Source organism: Dromiciops gliroides, chromosome 3 (genome assembly GCF_019393635.1).
Source record: "Dromiciops gliroides isolate mDroGli1 chromosome 3, mDroGli1.pri, whole genome shotgun sequence".
Lineage (NCBI taxonomy): Eukaryota > Metazoa > Chordata > Mammalia > Microbiotheria > Microbiotheriidae > Dromiciops > Dromiciops gliroides.
The window spans coordinates 160,960,226-160,974,340 of record NC_057863.1 but is presented as its reverse complement, the minus strand read 5'-3'; the positions used below and the strand labels follow the sequence as shown (position 1 = coordinate 160,974,340).

Sequence of the window (14,115 nt, the reverse complement as noted above, 5' to 3'; positions counted from 1 at the left end):
CTTGATGGTGATAGTTGCGAAATGCTTTCCAGAGTGGCTGGACCATTTCAGAGCAAAAAAAAAATATTCCATTAATATATGTGTTTTCTCACAGGTACCATGTTCCATGTTTGTCAACTTTGCCAATCTAATGAGTAAAATGGAACCTCAGAGTTCTTTTAATTCATATTTCTCTAATTATTAGTTGTTTAGAACATTTTGATATGGTTATTGATAACAGATTTATTCCTCTGAAAAGTGTCTGTTAATATCCTTTGACAATTTATGAATTGGGGAATGGATCATATACTTATATATTTGAATCAATTTCCTGATGAGTTCTTTATCAGAGATATTTGCTATGAGCATTATTTTCTCCTTTCATTGTTTCTCTTCTAATTTTAACTGCATTGGTTCTGTTTATACTAAAACTTTTAAATTTTATATAATCAAAATTATCCATTTGGTCTTTTGTGATCTTCTTTATCCCTTATTTGGTCATGAGCTTTCCCTCTATTCATAAATCTGACAAGTAATTTCTACCTTTGCTCCTCTAATTTGTTTACACTGTCACACTTTATGCCTATGTCAGGTACCTATTTGGAACTTATGTCAGTATACATTGTGAAATATTGGTCTAGACCTAGTTAATGCAAGGCTACTTTCCTATGTTTCCAACCTTTTTTATTGAATACTGTGTCCTTACCAAAACAGCAGGGATCTTTAGATTTATCATATCTTAGACTACTGTGCTTATTTGCTTTTGTACATTGGATGCCTGTTAGGTATCCATTAGATAATCCTAATGAATTCCTAACCACCAAAAACAGGACAAGTAAGTTTTGTCCATAATAAAGAAAACAAAGTCAGATATGCCTTAAACATCTCCAAAAAGAGATTGAGCCTCTGGGTTGATGGAATCAAATCAGCCTCTCAAGATTCAATGAGATTCCCACATATAATATAAAGGCACTATTGCTAAGCCCCAAAGCATCTGAGTACTGAGCTACTCTCTGTCTCATGTCTAGACATTTTAACTTCTATTTCAGATCCAGTGCTAGGGGAGCTTTTCATTAACTAAGAGGATTGTGATCCATTTCTCACATTCATCAACACCATAAGTCCACCACCCAGGAATCCTTTGGACAATTTTATTCATGAGGTAAGTCATGTCTCATGCTTGTGTCTCTTCAAAAGGAAGCAGAGAAAAATAGGTACTCAACTTACAATATGAATCAGATTTTGGACAGATAATTTATTCCTACTCACATAAAGGAATACTAAGCATAAAAGAATCATAGCACATATTATAGAACTATTAGAATAAAATTCAGTAACAACCTATAATTACTATTACAATCTGCTGAGAGGCTGATAATTTGTCTACATCAGAATATAGTCTGAAAGGCCTCTATTTAGACATTTTGCATTTCACCTCAGCTTTTCCAATCAATTACAGTAAAACAGGCCAGATTTGTCCCTTCTTCTTGATGGTGGCTCTTCCCCCCAAAAGCACTGGAGTAGTTTCTGGGGCTTCTTTCCTTGCTTCTAACCCTCTGCACTGGATCTTCTGAACTTACAAGGTCACTTACTTTAGGAAAGATGAAAGAGGGATGTGCTCATCCCTCATTCCAGGCACAGGCTTGTCTAGGCAGTAATGTGTTAAATAAGCCTTCTTATACAAAACAGTTATATACATCAACCATGTCTGAAAATATGCATCTTATTCTACAGTCTATGTCCATCACATTTTGGAAGAGATAAGTAGCTTTTTTTTTGTCATTTGGAGTCTGGGTAGTTATTGTATTGATCAAAGTTCTTTAGTCTTCCAAAATTGCTACAGTATTATTGGAGCCACATGGTTCTTCTAATTCTGTTCACTTGCTTCTTACCTTTTTTTTTTGAGACTGGGTCTCCCTATTTTTCCCAGGCTGGAAGTGCAGTGGCCACTTACAGAATCCAAAGGGTGAAAGGTTGAACTTCTATTTCTGGTCTGGACTGGTTCACCCCTCCCTACGCAGCCTGGTGGCTCCCTCTGATCCCAGGTTGTTCAGCACACCAGTGCCAGACTTTATTTAGACACTTTTAGCCTACTGCAGCTCAGAATTCCTGAGCCAAGTGATCCACCAGCCTCAGTCTCCCAAGTAGCAGGGATTACAGGCATGCGCCACCAAGTCCAGCTTGCTCAGTTTATACAAGTCTTCAGATGGTTCTTCCTTTTATCATTGTCTCTTAAAATGCAATAACAGTTACATTCTTATGATACAGATTGTTTAGCCATTCCCCAGTTGTTCAACATCTCCTTGATTTTCTAGTTCTTTCCTTCCACACACACACAGAAGTTATAAATATTTTTGTCCATATGTGGTCTTTCCTTTGCACATGATCTCTTCAGAGCATAAACCCAATGGTGGAAATACTGGGTCAATGAATATTCACAAATTTGGTGACTTTTGTAGTATTGTTCCAAATTGTTTTCCAGAATGGATAGATTTCACAGCTCCATTAATTGTTCTTCAGTGCACCTGTTCTCCTACATTCGATATCCAACAATGATCACTTTCTTTTTTTGTCATCTTTGCTATTCGGATGGATATGAGGTGAACTCTGGCAGTGTACTGAAGATACAGAATAATCATCAATAGATGTCTTGTTTTTCACTTTAGGTTGCTGCAGAGAACTTACTCTCACATTTTTTAGATGGGTGTACATGTGGATAAAATTATGTGATATGTAGTGATCAACAGTTCTAAGGTGGTTTGATTATGTGCAGACATTTTATTACATACATTAGGGATTGTCTGAAAGCTTCTGATCAAGCTTCAAGCAACATATTTTTACTGGTCCACAGAGGACATATCATTAAGGGAGCTCTTTAAATTTCAAATTTCAAATAGGCAGAAGAGTCTCACTCAAAAGCAGAAAAATATTAAAAACCAAATGACATGCCAATACACTTTGAAAGGTAGCTCCCCAAAAGGCATATTCAAGTTAGCTAAAGTGTGATGACTAGAGAGTTGGCATCAGGATCAGTTAGACATGGTCAAATGACCCCCTCTGACACATAGGGGGTGTGTGACCTTGAGCAAGCCACATAACCTCTTCCTGCACTCAGAAAACTCTCTAAGACTATAAGGTCCAAAGAAGGTACTGATCTGCATTCATGGAGGGAGCTCCTTGCAGGAATTCCACCCCCAAAGGTAACCAATGAAATCAGCTCCAAAAAGTTAGCTATTTCATGGTCATGAGTGAAACTATACCATATACTTAAGTCTTCTGTGTACACAGAAATACTATATGTACACTGAATCCTATTGGAAAGAAAAGAATCACAATACCTGGCATTTACACAACAAACTTCAAAGTGAGTTAATTCCATTAATTTATATGAGCCACACAGCAGCCCTATGAAGTAGGTCCTACAGGTATTATTATCTCCATTTTAGAAATGAGATAACTGAAGCTCAAGGAGGAAAAATGACTTGCCCATTGGCCACTTAGAAATTATCAAAGGAGCATCAACGTCATTGTCACTACCATCCTCCTCCTCATCACTGAGGTCATCATCTTCATACCACCCCTGTCTCCTCCACCCTTTCCCCATTCCCAGCCCCACCACCATCATCACCAACAATATTTATATTGCTTTTCTGGTTTGCAGAGTCCTTTACATACATTATATTATTTGAGCCTCAAAACCCTGTTAGGTAGGCATTACAGGTATTATCACCCCCTTTTACAGATGATGTAACTGAAACTCGGAGTGATTGAGTGATTTGCCCATGCTCTTGAAGCTTAGCAAATGTCAGAGGCAGGATTTAAAAGCCAGGTCTTCCTTATCTGAATATGAAAAATATTCGAGTTTTTTTAATTTTTAGGTGGTAGTGCTGCATGCATGTCATGTTGCCTGTCTCTGGCGTACACCTGTCATGTGTATGCTCCTTGTGTTGGTAGGGGTATGGGGTGGGGAGGGTGAAGGAAGGTAGAAAGAGAGACAGAGAGACATTGACACAGAAAGATAGAGAGACAAAAGACAGACAGACAGGGACAGGGGTTGGTGGGGGGAGAGGAGAGGAAGAAAAATAGAGAGAGAGAGGGAGAAAAAAAGGGGGGGGGAGCAGTGTTTAGATGAGAAGATCCCAGCTGTTGCTGAGACTGAAGGCTGCAGTCACAGAGAAAACCTGCCAGTACCGACGCCCTTATTATCCCTACCAACTGCAGCTCTGCTTCCTCTCTCACTTCCTCCATTCAGCCCACAGCATCATTGCAGACCCTGCAGCGAAGACAACTTAAAAAAAGAGATAAAAAATAGAGAAAAAGAAAGAAGCCCCCAGCCCCCCAATTTCACTGCCCCCAACACTATCATAATCATCGGCCCAGTAGTAACAACACGAATAAAATAGCCCCAGAGCCACAGCCACCAGTCCCCCCTCGATCACGCAATGACGGGTGGGAGCTGCGCTAGGTAAGGTGCTGGGGAGTCTCCGCCTGTGTCGGAGCCGCGCGCGCCCTGGTGACTGATTTCTTCCCGGCTTCGCTTCTCCCCGGCCCGAGCTTCCCCGGTGTGGCCGCCGCCGCCGCCGCTTCCCCGCGATGCCCGTGCCCATGGTTATTCTTAGGGTTACAGGTTGGTCGCCGCTGCTGTGGTTTGGGGGGAGGCTAGGGGCTCGGATGCTGGAGGCCCGCGATGCGTCTTCGCTTTTGCATCTCCCAGGGGTTGGGCCGGAGGCTGGCGGTGGGAATGGGGGAGGGAGGGGGTGAGGGGGAGCTGGGGCAGACTAAAGCTCCGAGGCAGGTGGGAGGATGCGGGTGTATCTGCATTGCCCCGGGGGTCCCCCCTCCCGGCTGCCCGTGGCCAAAGGTCGGGGAGGGGTAGAAGAAGTGGGGCACAGTCAGGCTCCGTGGGAGCTGCGACCCGCTGGGAATGGGGATGCGCCCTCCCTCTCCATCCCACCCTGGCTGTCCCCTGCAGTGAGCTGTCTTTTCGGAGTCGGGAGGCGGGCTGCCGGCTCCTCTGGCCTTGGTTGCAATTGTGTTAAACGCTGAGGGTGGAGGGGTCGTAAGCTCTCTCCCCTGGTCAAGCCCCAGGCCTGTCTCCGTTCCAGGTGCAGTTGGGCTGGGGGGTGGGGGAGAGAGGGCTGCTGGAAGCCGGGAGGGGTCTGATCGATTCCCGCAGAGGCAGCAGCCGGGGTGGCTTTCTCTGGTCCACTGCAGCTGCTTTTGCTCCAGGGGAAGACTTGCTGTTTGCAGGTGTGGGGAGAAGTTTCTGCGCCAGGTCGGTTCCAAAGGAGGCCGCACTGCCCCTCCTCCACCCTTCCTTGCCTCCTTGGCTCGTTATTTTCTTATCAGCCCTCCTCTTTATTCATTGGGCTGCTGAGCGTCTCTCTTTAGGGTAACCACCAACACAATGCATCTTCCTGGCTTAGCTACACCATTTGGATCCCTGAGCCTTAAAGAGCTGGGGTATGTATGTTCAGCTGCCCTTAGTGATCGTGGTGGTAGGAGAGTTTGGCCTTAATCCCTCCGCTGCTCCCTTGACCCGTCAGTAATAGGTTAAACCTTTGACATTCCTCCTCCTTTCTTAGGATGGCTACCCTTCAACAGTGAACTGAGATGCTGGTAGATAATTTAATTCCCTCTGGGGATAAAATATATTGGAAAGATAAGAGTTTTCACAAGAGAAAATATTATTTCTTGTATAGGTTTCTGCATAGACTGAGGAGTCAGGAACCTTGAATCCATATCTGCCTCTGTATGTGGGATAATCTGTTTGGGCCCCAAATTCATCTATGAAATGAGAATAATACTAGTGACTTCACACCTCAAAGGGCTGTGGTGAATAAAAATGTTACTAGTGGTTAAAAACAAGAACAAACTTTCCTAAAGAACTCTGAATAATGGATCAGAACTTGACAGACAGATATGGTATTGTTCATTATTGATATTTTCATAACCACGGCTGCGGTTTGAAATTAAATCAGAGAGGAAACAAAGTAGTAGTGTGGTCAACCACTCAGCCTAATGCACAGGTGAACTGGCATGCTAAATAGATATATTCAGCTGTCACCTTTAAAAATCTCTCCTCTAAGATTCTAACCACAGGAAAGTATTTACAAGCCATTTGGCTTGTCTTTTATGGTTCTTTCCTCTTGGACCTTGATGGAATACTCTGCCGCTCAGACTTGTGGCAGACCTCAGCCCTAGGAAGAGCTAAAACTGTATGAATGACCAAAAAATGTGGCTTTGGGGAAGAACCTGAAAGTTCAAAGGTTTTTGAGAATAAGGACAGCAAACTGGTAGAATCTTGCTTAAACAGATTTTCTAGGGGAGTTTTCTCTTTTGTCTTGTGGATTTTTGTGGGAGAGCATGTGAAAACTGGAGTTGTTATTTCTTGTTAAAATTTAGACATTCTGATTATTGTCTTGATGACAGTTCTAGATAGATAGAAACCTGAAAGAAAAAGGCAACAACACATGTTTAAAAATGATTAAGATCACATTGGAGCCAAAAACTCTAAAAGGAGGCTTTGAGAATCATTTTCTTTTCTTTTCTTTTTTCTTTTTCTTTTTTTTTTATCAGTCATAGCAAATGGGATCGATTAAGTCTTTTACCTTTCTAGCCAAGGAAACTACAAAAACTGCAACTAGAGCACATGTTCTTTATCAGTTTCTCTGAGGTTGTTAAGACAGGATCAGTGTCAGAATTTTTTTATGGATACTTTTTTTATACAAACAGGAAAAAGGTCTATAACTGTCACATAGAGATTTTAGATTTATGGGGGTGGGGATGAGTCACTAAATCGATAATAACTTCAATTACCTTTCTTTACCCCTTTGGCCAGGAGACAGGTTTATCTGCCCTTTCTTCCTAGGCACCTATAGTTATGCTCTGGATTACAAAAAGTCCCTTATTTTCCCATTAAAAATAATACAGTGTAATCTAAAGCAGCTTTGACATATGGATATAATCATACACGCCTCATACTCTTGAACTTATCTATCTCATTGCCTTAAGAAGTGTTGCTGCCATATGTGACCCTGACTGACATTTTAAGAGACTATGATCTCTGTAAGACACTATTGCAATAATGACATAAAGTATCTTTTTAAAGTATATTTTGAATGAGGGGATATGACATTAATTAGGAGGAAAATCCTTTTCTTTTTAGCATCTGGGGTTTATTCCTCCTTTTCCAGGCTAATATACTGGCCTATACTCCTAACCAGGGTAAGTTCAGAATCACCCTTTAACAAATCCAGCTTGAATTGAATGATAGTCTGTTTCCACTGACATCTTGAGAATGATGAAGGCAGCACAAAAGTAAATGACAGGCCTCCCAGGCTTAGTTCATGTTTTCCCCAAAGTTCTGTTCAAATGCACAATCTGCCAGACTCAAAAAAAAATGAATATGACTGATGCCCCTTGTCAGGCCAGTGTAGACTTGATGAAGTTCTAAGCTTCCACCTTAATGGATTCAGAAGCTCTTATAAGAGACTCTCTTGAAGATTCATACTCCAATATATGTAATCAGCCTTTTCAACTTAGATTTCCCCCAAAGCAATGACTTTTTTGTTTTCCCAGGCAGACTAGACCAGGAAAAGGAGAAGAAAGCATCCACAGCTTCCCCTGCTCTAAAGTATATCTACCAGCTGGAGATTTAGTTTGCTTGCTAAAATTGATTTTTATGTTATGTTTTGTTACATTTGTTTTTAAATTCATCTGTAATGCAAATGCCTCTGAAGAAGGTTAACCCTTATTTGACCCTGATTGTGGAATTATTGTAACCATATAATCATATTAGTATTCAAAAGGATGCTGCTGAACATTCAAAGAAGGGGAACATCTGAGGAGGCAGATAGAGGAAACATTTTGTTAGGCAGATTTAGGTGGAGTGGACAAGAGTGGTGGTGGTGGAGACAGAGTGGCATGGTGGCCAGAGGACTGAATTTTGAAGTCAGAGGACCTAGGTTTGAGTCCCATGTCTAATGCTAACTAGTTTATATGTGTGTGTTTCTCTGTTTGACCTCAGCAAATTACTTAACCTTTCTAGGCCTCAGAATCCTCTTCTGTAAAATGTCAGTTATCTGAATCAATGCTCTCTAATTTCCTCCCAGCTCAAAAATCCTATGAGATGAGACATAGTGAGCTACAGAGTGTCAGAAACGTTCACAAAGACTATTTTGAACTTTTACAGAAGACGTTTTGTGTGTACTATCAAAAGTCATTGCTATGCATTTTGTTTATATCAGACTTGTAACTTCTTTGGTATGTACAGAGTTGGCAGCATCTACTCTGCCAATTTATAGTCTGTCTTACGAGCTTTGGGGACAAGAAAGAGTAGTAACTTGCCCAGGGTCATATACTCAATATGGACAAGTAGGGGACTTATTAAGGCTGTCACTGTATTCACTATACCACACTGACAAAAATGACCCAAACCAAATGGGGATAGTTTGGCTACCAAATGCTGCTGCCCTCAATTGCGCCTAGTCTCTCCACTTCAATTGATTCCACTTCCATTATTCACCCTGTTAGCCAAAAGAGAAGAGAAAAGGCATCAAAAGAGAGAGGAAGAAACATACTGAGTGATCTCCAATGTCTTCCATTTCATTTTTTTTTTTTTTTGCGGGGCACTGGGGGTTAAGTGACTTGCCCAGGGTCACACAGCTAGTAAGTGTCAAGTGTCTGAGGCTGGATTTGAACTCAGGTCCTTCTGAATCCAGGGCCAGTGCTTTACCCACCAATTTCATCTTCATTGTTAGGATGATACAGTTTAGTATTGGCAGGATTTACCTTTTGAAGGATCTTAAGAGTGATGCGCCCTGAGTGCCAAGCTTGTGCTGTAGTTTGTCATAATGGAAATGGTCTTACCTGCTGAACTAGGAGTCAGGACAGCATCCTTTGAATCCTAGCTCTGTCACTATCTGTGTGGCCATGGACAGGTCTCCTCGCCTAACTGGAGCATCAGTATCCTCATAAGTAAAATATGACCAATGTTTCTGTTACCCGTACCACACGGTTGCTGTGAGGAAGGTTTAAAGGCACTATATGGGTGAATTGCTATTATTCCAACAGAAAAATTGATCACATTCAATGTTCTTTATCTCACTCAGTGTCTTCACTTAGTTGAGGGTGTTGACATCAGATTTGGAAGAAAAGCTATGCATTTTAGGAAGTATAAAGGAGCTCATTTCCCCTACAACAAAATAGATTTATTAAAAAAAAAAACCTTGAAAAACTTGAAATACTTTTGCCTGAAACATTGCCTGCCTTTCCAAATATTGATCATTCTTCAAGGTCCTCCTGAAACCTTCAGAGGTGTTCTGAGCCAGCCCTAGTTTAGACAGATCCCAGTAGTTAAGGCCTTGTGATTGGAATGGATGAAATAGTCACGAACCATAAAATTCAATAAATAAATTTACTCAAATATGATTAAAATGATGCAATTTGCTAAAAAAAAAAACCCAAACCAAACCAACCAACCCGAACAACAACAAAAAAAAAAACACTCCCCAGAGGTCCATTTTCCCAGGCCAAAGCTGGGTTAAAAAGATGTCCTGTGGAGCAGCAGGAATGCTGATTACACTTCAGAAATGCAAATTCCCCATAGGCCTCAACCTGGACTTTCTATGCCCTAGTGCTCTGTACCAACCTAATTTGGAAGTTTGGCCTCATTGCCTCCTTAAAGCGAATGCCTCCTTAAATGCATCCCAACCCTATGTCAGTATTTCGGCCCTATGTAGCCACTTTAATCCATACTAATCTCCCTTTCCTCTAAATTACTGCAACACTTAGAGTCTGTCTCATGTATCTTCGTACTTAATTATACTGTTTTCCAGAACTAATTTGTGTAACTTTACAGGGCTCCACTACAACCAGGGAGTTGAATTTACAAGCAAGTATATTTCATTTTGATGAGGAGACCCTTCCTAAATTAAATCTATATTAATAAATGAGCCAGACTAGTTTACAAGGCAAGGATTTCTCTGTCAATGAATGAAGGTGACCCTTTATCAGGAATGCTATGTATATGATAGGGGGCTGGACTAGAGGTCTGTGATTTGTGATGCTGAATAGGTGCTTAATAAAATGTTTATTGATTGATTGATGATAAGTTCCCCTAGGACCTTATTTAATGTGTTTAAATTTAATGTTAAAGGTTAAAAGAATCATGGTTATTCTGCATTACTTTCAATCCCTCCCTTTGATTCAATTGAGTATATAAAGAGCCTAGAAATTCGATCTTATCTCTAAAGAAGTTTTCTCCCAATTTTGCTAATCTAACAAAAAAGAATACACAGATTAAGCAACAGAAAAAGAAAGTTGAACACAGTGTTTTAAAATGAGAAACTTACATACTTTCTATTCTTTTTTTCATACTTTCTATTCTTTTTTTTTGGTGGGACAATGAGGGTTAAGTGACTTGCCCAGGGTCACATGGCTAGCAAGTGTCAAGTTTCTAAGGACAGATTTGAACTCAGGTCCTCCTGAATCCACGGCCAGTTCTTTATCCACTGTGCCACCTAGCTGCCCCATTTTCTATTCTTAATAAAGCTAATCAATAGCTTTAAAAATTCCTGTTAAGAATGTCAATAAATCAGCATTTATTAAGTGCCCACTATATGACATACATTGTCCTAAAATCTTGGGATTAAAAAAAAAAAAAGCAAAAGACAGTCCTTGTCCTCAGTGATCTCACAATCTAACAAGGAAAACTCAAAACAAAAAAATATAGCCAAACAATATACACATAAATATGACATAAGTAATGGAGGGAAGGTTCTAGAATTAAGAAGGAATAGGAAGAACTTCCTGTAGAAGATGCGATTTTATTTGGGACTTAAAGTTAGCCAGAGAAGCCAGGAAGTAAATGAAGATGAGGAGGAAAGGCATACCAGACATAGGGGACAGACAAGACAAAATGGCAGGAGATAAGAATGTCTTGTTGGAGGAACATCAAGGAATACAGTGTCACCTGATCAAAGGCAGAAGAAGACTGGAGAAGTAGAGGGGTAAGGTTGCTTTTGAACACCAGAAGATGTTGGCTTTGATCCTGAAAGTGATAGGGAGCCACTGGAGTTTATTGAGTAGGAAGGATAACAAAATTGGACCTCTGCTTTAGAAAAATCACTTTCATAGCCAAATGGAGACTAGACTGGAGTGCTGAGAGAAAGACAGAAAAACCAACAGGCTATTGCAGTATGAGTTAGGTGATAAGGGCCTGCACCACGGTGGTTAGAGGAAGTATCAAAGGAGAGAAAGGGTGTATTCGAGAGATGTTACAAAAGGGACTGATTGAGAGAGGGTTCAGGATCTGGTAATTTGGATTTCTGAATTTATAAGGAAAAATTGAGATTACCTTTGACTTTTGTAAGTATATCACATTTTTTTCAAATTATGCACAAATATTCCAGTTCAGTGAAGCAAATCATTAATTATCTGACCTGAAAGATTTTTGAAAAGATGTTTCTCCAGAGGTCAGTATAATCTCCACCCCCCCCATTTAATTTATTTTCCCAATTTTCTAATTTATTTTATCTAATTTTTATCTAATTTATTTTCTAATTTATTTTCCCAACTATAAATTTTAAATGAGGGAAAGGGACACTTCATGTAAAAGGCTCTCCCAAAACATAACTATGTATTTTTACAGATTTAAACCCTTCAATTAAAACATACATACTAATTTTTATATTCCCAGATAGGAATAGAAAAAGTTCTTTAACTTCTAGGAAGAATTATGTAAATTCCAATGTGAAATGACTTTAGTTCTATGCACTATTGTATATTTTTTGTTTTACCTTTGCTCATGGTGATTTCATAGCAAATATAAATACACTAATATGAGTGTAAATGAATTAATAAGGTACATTAAACAATAACAATACAAACGATCAAGACATTGTATAGCAAAAACTATAAGAATCATCCTCAGGAACAGCTGTAAGGATATCATAACAATATATATTTTTATAGCATCTCATAATTACAAAGTGTTTTCAAATACCTTGTCTCATTTGATCCTAATAACAATTTTATAAGATGGGAAGCACAAATGTTATTCCTTTTTCACAAATGAGAAAACTACAGTTTGGGAAAATAAGTGATTTACTCAAGGTCACAAAGCTCGTGACCAAAAAAAGCACTCAAGTCCCTATTTATTTTTATTTTATTTTTTTGTGCAGGAAAATAAGGGTTAAGTGACTTGCCCAGGATCACACAGCTAGTATCAAGTGTCTGAGGTCATATTTGAACTCAGGTCCTTCTGAATCTAGCATTGGTGCTTTACCCACTGTGCCACCTAGCTGCCTCCCCCTTCCATATCTTCTGATTGTGATTTCAATGCTCTTCCTACTGCAATACACTTAGGGAATGTGGGAATGGGTATTGACACAAACTCATCTTAGGTAAATAGTGTCTATGAAAACAATGAAACAATGTTTTTTTTCCTTTTTTAATTTAGTATTTTATTTTCCTCAATTACATGTAAAACCAATTTTAGCATCCATTTAAAAAACTTTGAGTTCCAAATTTTCTCCCTTCCTCCCTCCCCACCCTCCTTTGAGAAGGCGAGCAATTCAATATGTTATGCATGTGTAGTCATGCAAAACGGAATGTAATATTTAAAGTTCTAAAATTCTAGAAGCCATCATTGTTGTGTTTATTTTCAATTGCATACCTTTCAGAGCTAATATGAAATGATTATTTATTATTCTAGAATTTAAAAACATCAAAAGGCAAAGAAGGGAATGGGGAGAAGTTGTCCCATATCATCTAGATTTTATGCCAACAAAAAGTCTGGGGGAGATGTGGAGAAAATGTGAAGTAAATTGGTCACTCACAGTAACTGTTTGAAAATATTTTCATTAGGAAAGAGAAATATGAAATAGTCATCTTATCAAGGACAACTAAAGTGAAATTATTTTAAAAAAATAAGTATTTTCCTCATCACCTAGTTATTAAGCCTTGTGGCCATTTTTTTTTTTTAGTGAGGCAATTGGGGTTGTGACTTGCCCGAGGTCACACAGCTAGTAAGTGTTAAGTTTCTGAGATCAGATTTGAACTCAGGTACTCCTGACTCCAGGGCCAGTGCTCTGTCCACTGCGCCACCTAGCTGCCCCTCTTGTGGCCATTTTTAACTTCGTTATCCCATCACCCTCAACAATCAGTCAAAAATCCTTTTGTTATCCCCTTGATCTTATTGATTACTCCCGTATTATTGATATAGTTGCCATTGGTCACTCATTTTCTTTCTCCTATATATCCTACTTAGCACTCCCATTTTAGTCAACTGCTTAAATAGATCTACACTCTCATGAATTCTACAATCCAATAAGGATGCAGATTTCAAACATCCATGCCTGCTCATCCTTCATGTCCTCCTGTAAGTTCAGCATAGAAACCCCACTAAGTGGGAGAAAAGAGGTGGGAGAAGGGAAGACCTTTATACTAATGAACACTTGGGCTCTCTACCTGTTTTCTCTTTTCCTCACTGACTGGCCAGCTAACCTTCTTTTGTAATCATATGTTTTTTTATGAGGTATGTTAATATTATATATACATATATATATATATATAATATGATATGATATGATAATATAAGTTGTAGCCTGTTAATACCTATAGTGTTCTCTTATGAAATACTTTTTTTATTTCCATTGCAAACCCTTGCCAAGGACGTTTTATTTGTTTACAATAATTCTGGTAGGACAATGATTTTTCTTTTCTTTTTTTCTTTTTGTGGGGCAATGAGGGTTAAGTGACTTTGCAGGGTCATACATGCTAAATACTTCGTCAGGTAGCTGAAGAGGAATTTGAACTCAGGTCCTTCTGAATTCAGCATTGGTGCATTATCCACTATACCACATAGCTGTCCCCCATCGACAATGATTTTTAAAAGATAAGGCTTAATTGTTGAGGGAAGTTTAAGTTCATTAAAAGAGCTTTGCTATTTCCGAAAGCAAGCCTGTCTGTTTTCCTCGTTCCCATTTAATTTTGGCTCAATCATCATAAAATACAGACAGAGTTAGAAAGAAAAGTATAGATGTAGATATGACATAATGCAAATAATGGTGAAACTCTTAGGCTGTTGACACAATATACACCGATGAATATATGTTTACATAAATGTGTATA

At 39.3% G+C, this 14,115-nt stretch overlaps 1 protein-coding gene across 1 annotated transcript in view; it reads left to right on the top strand.

Annotated features, from left to right (window-relative positions):
• The first annotated feature begins 1,124 nt into the window (after positions 1-1,124).
• The window catches only part of NALCN (sodium leak channel, non-selective), a 582,828-nt gene continuing 569,837 nt past the window's right edge, over positions 1,125-14,115 (top strand). The window contains 1 exon segment of the mRNA XM_043993194.1: positions 1,125-4,606. The gene's annotated coding sequence lies outside the window, so the exon portion shown is untranslated.